Genomic DNA, 10,879 nt, shown 5'->3' on the forward strand with positions numbered 1-10,879 from the left:
GTTGCTAGGAGTGTAAAGTTGTGTTGTCACTATGAAAATCAGCACAGAGGTCCCCCAAAAACCTAGAAATAAAAATAGCATATGACCAAGCTATACCATGCCTGAGCATATACCCAAAGGACTGTACATCCTACGACAGAGATGCAGGATACCATCATATGAGTTTTGGTCAAGGAGTTACCAGACACCCTCCCAGTAAATAAATAAAATAATCAATAAAATAGAGTTCTTTTTGCTTCATATCCTCAATAGATGGATTTTTGGTATTCTGATAGATGCATATAATATAATAATTAAATTATTGATTTAATTTATAATTCTCCAATGCTCTATTAACTTATATATCTTTAATATATTTATTCTCCATCTGTATAACTTACTTGGTGAAGCATCTTATCACCTCTTTTGCTTATTTTAAAAGTCTAACTTTTATTGTTGAGCTTGAAGAATATTTTTAATATGGTTGATAAGAATGCTTTGCACATATAGTTGTTTTAGGGTAGTGATGATTCTAAGAACCACCATGAATGCCCAAAATCTGAATACTTTAGCCCCTTGTCTAAATTGGCATAATACTTGAGTATGGTCTATGGACATTCATGAAATTGTTTCTGGATTACTTATAATACTTAGGGCTATATAAATATTTGTTATGATATGTCATATAGAAAGAATAAGCAAAGATCTTCCAAGTTTCATGATTGGTTTAATTTATGGATGAAGATCTCATATATTTTGAAAGAGCAGTATGTACTGCCAGCTGATGATATATTCTTTTATTTTCTCAACAATGTTGTTCACTAACTAACTCTTTAATTTAAATTTAGTAAACCAAATAAATACCTCCCTCAAGATTTTGAGGGATTTAATATTGGATGGCTCAATCTAATATCTTCTAAATTATCTTATGTTATAATCTCAAAGTTTTATAGTTTCGCACTTTACATTTAATCTGTGATCCAATTTGAGTTAACTTTTGTGAAGACTATGTCTGTGGCTAGCATTGTTTGTATAGACTTGTTTCAACACTATTTTTTAAAGATGAATCTTTTCTTCACTGAGTTTCCTTATTACCATTGCCAATGATCAGTTCACTGCATTTACATTCCAAATGCTATCCCCCTTCCCAGTTTTCCATCCACAAACTCCTATCTTCTCCCCCACCCCCTGCCTCTGAGGGTTCTCCCCCACCCACCCAGTCCTGCCTCAGTACTCTAGCATTCCCCTATTCTGGGGCATCTAGCCTCCACAGGAGTAAAGGGTCCCCTTCCTATTGATGCTACTAGATAAGGCAATCCTCTGCTACATATGCAGCTGGAGCTATGGGTTCCTCCATGTACTCTTTGATTGGTGGTTTAGTCCCTGGGAGCTGTGCGGGGGGGGGGGGGGGGGGGGGGGGGCGGTCTGATTGGTTGATATTGTTGTTCTTCCTAGGAGGTTGCAAATGCATTCAGGTACTTCGGTCCTTTCCCTAACTCCTATATTGGGGTCCCGAAGCTCAGTCTGATGGTTGGCTGCAAGTATCCACATCTGTATTGGTCAGTCTCTGGCAAAGCCTCTCAGAGGACAGCTATACCAGTCCTATCAGCTAGTGTATTTGGCATCAGCAATACTGTCTGGGTTTGATGTCTTTATATGGGATGAATCCCTAGGTGGGGCAGTCTCTGGATGGCCTTTTCTTCAGTCTCTGCCTGAGTCTTTGTGCCTGTATTTCTTTTTGACAGGAGCAATTCTAGATTATTATATTTGAGAAGGATGGGGTGGGTGGCTCATCCCACAACCAGGGTTTGTGCCTATCCACTGGATATTGTCTCTACAGGTTCTATCTCACCCTTTTTGGGAATTTCTGCTAATGCCATCCCTGTTGGGTCCTCTGGGACTTTCTAGTGCCTATACCATTTCCCAACCCTCCAGTGCTATACACTTCCATTCAAATTTCTGATCCTTTGTACCTCTTGCCTGTTTCCCACATCTGTTCTTGCCCTCCTTTTTCCTTGCCCCTGCTCTCTCTCTCCCAGAGCCCGCCCTCCCTCTACCTCCTGAGATTATTTTCTTCCCCCTTCTGAGTAGGACTGAAGCATCCACACCTTGATCTTCTTGACTTTCATATGATCTGTGAGTTGTATTGTGGGTATTCTGAGCTTTTTTTTTTTTTTTTTGCTAACATCCATATCCACTTATCAGTGAGTACATACCATGTGTGTTCTTTTGTGACTGGGTTACCTCACTCAGGATAATATTTTTTAATTCCATCCATTTGCCTGCAAATTTCATGAACTCATTGCTTTTTAATAGCTGAGTTACTACTCCATTGTGTAAATGTACCACATTTTCTGTATCCATTCCTCTGTTGAAGGACATCTGGGTTGCTTCCAGCTTCTGGCTATTATAAATAAGGCTGCTATAAACATAGTGAAGCATGTGTCCTTGTTATATGTTGAAACATCTTTTGAGTATATGCCCAGGAGTGGGCATACCAATAGCTTAGGTAGAACTATTTCCAATGTTCTGAGGAACAGCCAGATTGATTTCTAGAGTGGTGTAACAGCTTGCAATCTCATCAGCAATTTCCTGAACAGAACACCAATGGCTCATGCTCTAAAATCAGCAACTGACAAATGGGACCTCATAAAATTGAAAAGCTTCTGTATGACAAAGGAAACTATCAATAGGATAATATGGCAACCCACTGATTGGGTAAAGATCTTCACTAACCTTATATCCGATAGAGGGTAATATCCAAAAGAAGTTAGACTCCAGAGAACCAAATAACCCTACTAAAAAATGAGGTACAGAGCTAAACAAAGAATTCTCAACTGAGGAAACTCAAATGGCTGAGAAATACCTAAAGAAATGATCAATATCTTTAGTTACTAGGGAAATGCAAATCAAAACGACCCTGAGATTCCACCTCACTCCAGTCAGAATCAAAAATTCAAGAGACAGAAAATGCTGAGGAGGATGTGGAAAAAGAGCAAAAAGAACTCTAATTTATTGATAGCGGAAAAAAAATGGCACAGCTACCTTTGCTATTGCAAATTACTTTAGAAATAAACACATACTTACCATACCATCTACAATCCTAAGTTGTAATATTTACTCAAATGAGTGGGAAATGTTTGCCCCACAAAAGCCTCTATACAAATGTTTACAGTAGATTTACTCAAAACTGCCCAAACACAGAAGAAATCACAATGTCCTCCAGTAAGGGAAAAGATAATCTATAGCACATCCAGTCAAAGGAACATCATCTCTTAACTAAAAAAGAAATTAGTTCTTTCAAGCCATGAAAAAAAAAAAAACCTCATTGAAAGGAGCTGAACTGAAAAGCTGTATAATGAATTATTCCCACTATATAAAATTCTGAAAAAGAAAAACTATGGAGACAATAAAATAACTGCCATAGGTTAGAAAGGAAAGAATAATGAAAGAAGTAGAGCTGGGTTTTTTTTCCCCATGGTATTGGAAGTATTCTGCATTATAATAATGGATACATGCCATTTCACATTTGTCAAAATTCATAAAGTACACAGTATGGACCCAGTATGATCTATGGACTTTTAGGTTGCAATTAGTTTCCAATGTAGATTTATTGAATCTTAACAAATCAATCATTCTGGTGTGTCATATTGACAGGGAGAACGGTGATACTGAAAATAGGAATATGTAGGAAATTCATCCTTTCTTCCTAACTTTGCTGTGATCTTAAACTTCTGTGAAAATGGAGTCTTTTCTAGAAGTGTTATACAGTTTGACATTATAAGATTGAACCGTTTTTCTCTCAACATTGAGAGTTTTGAAGTTATTAATTCTAAAAATGTATGCAGTCTCCCATTTCATGTTATTCCAAAGAATTTATTTTGAAACCTCTTACTACACCATGTCATTGACTGTATTTTACTATTTTGAAGGATCTGTTAGTATTTTCATATAAATATATATAGAGTACTGCTCAGAGATGAGAAATCACATCAAATTTTCAAACATGTAGTTCTGAATTGTTATAAGAGATTCAGCCAATTTAACATTTTACCAGTGGGATTTCACCAACAAGTTTGTTTAAAGTTACTTCATGTAGACACGAGATATTTTGATAGAAACAACTTCTCTAGAAATAATGAACTTGGGGTGTGATATTTCAAAGAATGTATATTTCTGGAGGAAAGAGTGGATCAGGGAAGTTTCAAATAACCTTTAAAATATACCCAGATATGCAATCTCTCTAAGAGTTAACCCATTAAACCACAAATTTCCCCGATTTTATTTTAAATTTTCTATAATGTCAATTATGCTTGTTTGTTCAGTCACTGTTACTCCTATCTTAGTGTGTCCAGATAAATGGGTTTACTAAAATATTTTGACTTTTGATAAGCCATTTTTTTAAATTGGAAAAAATATGTGTTTTAAAATTGGAAAAATGGTTTTTCTCCATTTATTGTGTCTGCCATATTTATGTATCCATGCAAGAACTGATGTGGGAGTAAAGGAGTCTACATTACAAGGTTGAAAGAAGTGTGGGATCCATTTCCAAGATATATTTATAGTCTTAAGAAAACTCCATTTTTTCTTGTCATTATGATTATAAATTTGGTGTTTTACTGTTTCTATAGAAACTCCTTATGAGTTCAGAACCAAAGATTGTGCAATGAACTGATTAATGACATAACAGGAAGCAACTAGGAAAGTATATATGTATTTGTAACAGTATTTTAGTATTAGGAATGGTGAAAAATAGAGCACTATTAATAATTTATGTTTTTACATATAACTTTACTGAAAACTTTTCAAATTATTAATTTTTTTATAATCCAGATTTTATTCCCCACCCCATGTCCACCCTCTGAATGTTCTACATCCCATACCTCCAACCCACCAATCCTGTTTCCACGATGCTATTCACACCCTCCACTCCCCACCTCACCTGACCTCTAAACTCCCTGGGGCCTCCAGTCTATTGAGGATTAGGTGCATCTTCTCTGACTAAACACAGATCCCGCAGTACTCTGCTGTATATATGTTGGGGGCCTCATATCAGCTGATGTATGCTGCTTTGCTGGTGGTCCAGCATTTGATAACATTTTTAAATGTGGAAAATTTATTCAAATTTTAATATGAAACAAAAGGCAATCTTCAATCAGACACTTGATAATTTTACATAATCTTGTTACAAACCAGTTTTATTTAGTGAGATATGAGAATGTATTGCATATGTACATGTATAAATACAAGTACATTTATGTACATTCACACAAATACACTATATAATATATATGTGTGCTTTTATTTTAATGTTGTAAATAATGTAGAAAGAATAAAAGTCTAGCAATCATAATCTTATTAGAAATTATAAATGTTATTTAATGGCACCGTTGTCATCTGACTTCTATTAATGTTAAATAATGAAACATTGTTGCCATGCTTGATGAAATATATAAATATAATGTGTTTTTATATATCCAGGATAATTTTACCTGAAGGTCACAAGCAAAATATCATGGAACAGATACAAGTTTACTACTAAACTTACAGTTGTTTATACTTTGAGAGTATGGAAACTGGTATTCTTGGTAATGTTTTTAAGGATTACGTAAGGGAAAACTTACCTTTGTATATTAAAAGATTAAAAATCAATGAGTCAGTTTGACTTCATAACCATCTAATAATTTCAAACCTTACTCATCTAATAAGTCAGATTATATAGAGAAAATACTCTTTATTAAAGCAATTTACTGCTTCTTTTTCCCCACAATTTAATATCCTACAAAGTTGCTAGACAGTTTATATGGGCATTAAAATCTCAAGCAGATGACCATGCGGGCTCTATTTTTATTATTTCCATTACTCATACCATTACTTGTTCTTTTAATGATGGCTCTATTCAGAACCACTTGTCATTCTTATCCTAGTTTGCATATGTAATTAGCATATACAACCTTGAAATACCACCAGGCTCTGCTAAGGGTGTGATGCAGGTGTGAGTGTGTGCATGTGTAAGTGTATTAAGCAGCTATTACATAATTTAGGTCCATTTCTCTGAATGATTCTGGCATGTAATTTCATTTATGGTCAGTTATGAACTCATTGAATGCATTATAAATAACAGTAATTTGAATGGGGGGGACTATAGTAAATAAAGTTTACCAATGGAAAAATCAAATGAATACTCTATTATATTATTATATTATTATATTATTATATCATTATATTATTATTATACTCATATATTATTTCCCTCAGGAAATAAATGAATACAAACCATTTATATACTTAGGTTTTATGGGTAATATTTTGTATCAGATAGTGTTAATTATGTTGTCATGAATGGTGATAGTAGCTACACAAAGTCATATTATACTCTAGGCCAGTAGCTGCTCTTGTCCCATATTTGTAACCTCTAATGAGAGCTATGATTCCATACAAATTCTATGGAACAAAATTCAATGTACTTCATTTAAAAATCCTTTGAAGTAACAGTAGTGGTTGTGTTTGAAAAAATAGGCATTTATCCATTTTGCAGCTGGTGCACTGCTGCATGCTTCACAGTCATTTTATTTCAAAACTCATTTTGATTTAATAACATCTATACTATATCTCCACCAACTTTACAAAGTCACAAAGCAAAGGATATAAGTATAAGAGTTATGTGGCAAACAATAAAACATACATTTATACTATTATCAGAATCAAAAATAGTTTTCACAAAAGATACTTCACTCTTCATATATTAACTTTTTGTCAAACATCAAAATACATTTCCAGAAATGTAATACAAGTCTCAAAATTGTATAACATCATAAAAAAACTATTCTTATTTAACATACATTCAACATTAAAGCGAATATTCACAATTTACCAGACTATAGGCATTTCAACATTTTTAAATAAGCCACTTCTGAAATAATCCTGAAAAATTTATTTACAGAATCATGGCAAGCTATTACAACACTTCAAAAGGTTTACACTAAGAGATTAAAAGTGGTGATATGAACTATAAAAATAGAAAAGGCACCTTAAATGTTATAAAGCTATATTTATATTGCCTGTTTTCCTAAAACAAAGCACAAACAATTCAGTATTTAAAGGATAATTCTTATTGATGTAGTAGATAATGCTATTTAGCATCTTTACTTAGACCTGGGCAACTACAGTTACATGGTTTTATTTATTTTGCAGTTCAGCCACAATTTCTATCACTGACATTTTTCTTAATGTTAAAATGTTGGGTTTGAATTAACTGACTGTTGAAACATGTCTTGAAGAGAAATAATTATGGATACAATTGATTAGTTTTGAAGTGAAATGTTCTAACTTCACTTCTAATTAGATTAATTTACTGAAATGATATTGTAAGTTTTTTGTTGTATTCAATAGTCATTTTGGATCTTGACAGAGAAGATACAATCCAGTAGTGTAGCCCATAAGTAACGAACATTAATCTTTTACTATTCATTATATATTTTCATGTTTATATTCTGGATTATCTGAGCATTTGCCTTCTTTGTTTTTCAGGCCACAAAATTCCCTTAACAACAAGGAGAATTTTAAAGAAAAAAATGCTTTGTGCTTGTTAATAGTTTTTGAACTATAAGAAAAAGTTACTCATGACATTCAGTTCGTGTAATCTAAATAGAGGCTAGGCAATGTTTAGCAAGTAAGTCCAAGCTGCCAAAGAGAATCTGCTGTTAAACCCAGTGGCAGTGTTTTCTAGGTGTATGTGACCTGTTTTAAAATAGCAGGAGGTCTTCACTAAAAGAAGTAAGTTTTTGCACTGTCACCTATAAAACTGCAAACATAGCCTTAAAACAACATTATCTAACTGTAATGGATTGATATATGGATATATGGAAATTGTGTATTTTATATAATTTTAGACAGTGCTTTTTGATCTTAAAATTTTAGTGATTTGACTGTTAGTTTTTAATGTAACTATATAAAAAAACTCCCCAAAATTTCAAGATCACAAAATATTGAATACAATGGCTCTGAATGTGTCTTACTAAAAGAAAAGTTAGCTTATAAATCAAACTCATCTAGACATTAAAGACAACTGACTGATTTATGCCTATTTACGTAGATTGTAAGAATTCTTCAAAAATCAAAAAGTTAACATATATTTGTAGGATCATAGCCTCTGATATAGATTGTTAACATATTGTAGGCAAGAGAAATCTTGAAAATCAGAGAGCCTAAAATTAGGTTCTATACAATGCATACAGTGAAGTTACTTTTCTAGAATGGAACATCTACCAACACAGTCTTATTAAATTAACAGTTCCAGACACCCTCCTTACTAGGATTTAATCTTTCATAAAATAAACACTAAAAAGTCACTCCTAGTTTTAATTTTTCTATCCTGTCAATGAGAAAAAAAGAAGTGCCAAAAATGAAGAACATGTGGAAGAGAAATAGGATGAATTAGAACTTTGATGTTCAGTAGGATAATTATAAATAACATGAATGTACTGTTTATTTCCAAAAGCTAGAAGATGTTCAGGTTCTCACAATAAAGGAGGACACGTGTTTAAGGAAATACATGTAATAATCAGATTTAAATGTTATTAATGTCTACATATGTCAAAACACATGATAGTTTATTAATAATACTAATAATGTTTCATATGTAGCAAACATATATTTTAAATAAAGATAACATCAAAACTTTCCTCCAGAAAAATGTACACATGCTCCATTTTTGGAAGTTGTCAAGACTACCACAAGAAGTACATCTCTTCTGCAAGTTTTTTCCTTGTTTTAATAAATAGTCATTGAAATTATTATAGCTCTATGGCTAGCATGTTTAAATAGAGCCCTCAATGTGACAAAATCATATAATGTCACATATATAGTTTCTGTTTTGGTACACAGATTTGGTATTATATAGAAGGGTATCTTGCTTTTAACATTAAAGATTATCTTGCTTTTGTCATTAAAGATTACTTGAGTGCTTTTCAAAGAAGATACTTTTACTCTTGAAACCAATTTTAACTTATATTCCCAAGTTATAGAGAGAATCAGAAAGAATCTTACTTGATAGTAAAAAACACAGTTCAATAGTTAGTGACCAACAGGTATTTGGAGTCTACTGCCAGAAGAGTCATTGGATTTTGAGAGATCAGGACACCAAAGGTGCCTTTAAATTCTTAAATCTGTAAAGAAGGCAAGTTATGAAAAAACATTTATGCTCAAGGAAGTCATCTATATGGCTTAAATAAAATTTAAATTTACTCTTTTCTTTGTTCAAATACCTCCTAATATGGGTTATATTGACTCTAATTTTATTGGTGGAAGGCAGTAAAAACCTTAAACCTTAAAAATAGAAAATGTAAATATCAATGTTTACCTAATACTACTTTTCATTCTTAAAATATTTGGATGAGAGTAATATAAATATACAAGAATTCCATTTTAATTGTGAATTTACAAGTTAAGGACTTGGAATTAAGCCTTCATTTTATATAGAAAACTTTCAAGCTCTATTACAGTAAAAATAAAATGGTCAGGTACTGTATTAGTTAGGATGTTCATACTGATCTGTAACATCATTTTTCTGAAATGTGTCTGCCTTACTCATTACCTATAGAACTCTCAAAACCCTTAAACACGAATCCAATCACAAACTTCTGGGTTCTGTAACTTAGCCTAAGGTATATATAAGCTATATTATGGGTCATATCTGTAAGGTGTAGTGAGTTAGTTAGCATTCTAGGGAGAATACTTCATTACTCTAGAATTATGTAATAAATCACCAAGTTAATTGAATTGATATTAACACATAATTATAAATTTTGGATAATTTTGGGGAGTCAATACTCAATGTACTGTTTCTCTTAATGATGTCATTTTATTCATTTACAGGGGTTAATTATTTTGTTCTTTGGGATTTGTATGTTTATCTATGTGGTACTCCTTTTATAGGACAGGGAAGTTTGTTGAAAGAGGTGTATAAACTATATGCATAAAATATCATATATAAAACATTTGTTGTGTTTTCAAGGTGTACATTTATAAAAAATGAGTTTTGTTCTAATTAATTCAAATCATCTCACATCTTTCCATAAGAAAACAAGGTAAAACAAAATGTATAATGTTAAAATACCCTAGGTGACATGATAATTTTCGAAGTAGTGTATACTCCAGTTGATATGCTATCATCCCAAATAAAACAAGCCTTTCTTTTAAAGCTGTAGATTATTGACTATCAGAAGACTATTTTAGAGTTTAAAATTTTATATATCCTATTAGATCTTTTATAACATATACACATTTGTGGAATATAAGAATATTCTAGTTTTAAAAAGATATGTGTTTGGTGCTGAAACCAAATTAATTCAACTAATAGAGATGTTCGAAATACAATCTTTTATTTACTTTGATTAGTTTACTGTGGTAAAAAATAAAAACAACTTCCAGAGTAAAACTTGCTACTGGATTTTATCACTGGTTAGAATATTCAAGGGCAATATGGTGTATACCTTGTAATGCAATGGCAAATGCTGGAATGGGGTTTTTAAAATAACTTAATGACTTCTATGAGTGACTTCAGGTAAAAAAGTTTGGTGCCTGTTTACCTACAAAAAAAAATCCCACCTAGTAAACTAATGGACATAATGAATTAGTACTGATTTTAAGCCAGTTACACTAGTACTGTAGATATGCTACTAAATATATATTTTTCTTGCTAGTAGACAATAAAGGAAGGCTTAACCTGGTGATGTTATTTAGAGAAAGAAAGTCATAAGGAACAAGCTAAAGCTTTTTCTTCCATGGTATCATTTCTATTCAACATGTTTGCATTCACTAACCTGAGAAAATATATACATATACATATACATATACACATACACATACACATACACATACACATACACATACACATACA

The sequence above is a fragment of the Grammomys surdaster genome, unplaced genomic scaffold (assembly GCF_004785775.1).
Source record: "Grammomys surdaster isolate TR1022 unplaced genomic scaffold, NIH_TR_1.0 61, whole genome shotgun sequence".
Taxonomy (NCBI): domain Eukaryota; kingdom Metazoa; phylum Chordata; class Mammalia; order Rodentia; family Muridae; genus Grammomys; species Grammomys surdaster.